Genomic DNA, 508 nt, shown 5'->3' with positions numbered 1-508 from the left:
GGTTAGCTAGTGACACATGTCTACTATTTTTTTTCTTTACTTTAAATGGAAATATTTCATAAATCATATTACATTTCTAATATTTATATTTAGGTCTCTATATTACAAATAGACCCTTATAAAATTTTCAAAAATAAGGGATGTTGCACTTTTCAAGGCATAACAAAGACGTAAGGAGCATTTTGGATATCAATAACATATGAAATATTTTGAAAATATATCAAAGAACGAATACAGAATAAAATCTCAAACGTCGAATTTGACATTATATTCATATCATTTTAATCCAAAGCACATATAGAAACACACAACCAAAGCTTTAGATATCATATCAAACAGATAGAAGGTGAAGTGGGATCATAACATAATATGGTACATCCATTTCTTAATGAACACCAAACATAAGTCTCACACGTTTGGGAGCTTCATCCACCCACGTCTGAGTGAAGTCATATAGGGCCGACAGAGCATCACGGGCTCTAAGCATAACTCCCTTTACCATTTCTGG

Source organism: Musa acuminata, chromosome BXJ2-5 (assembly GCF_036884655.1).
Source record: "Musa acuminata AAA Group cultivar baxijiao chromosome BXJ2-5, Cavendish_Baxijiao_AAA, whole genome shotgun sequence".
NCBI classification, from domain to species: domain Eukaryota; kingdom Viridiplantae; phylum Streptophyta; class Magnoliopsida; order Zingiberales; family Musaceae; genus Musa; species Musa acuminata.
The sequence above is the reverse complement of the archived record's forward strand: the minus strand, read 5'-3'. Positions refer to the sequence as shown.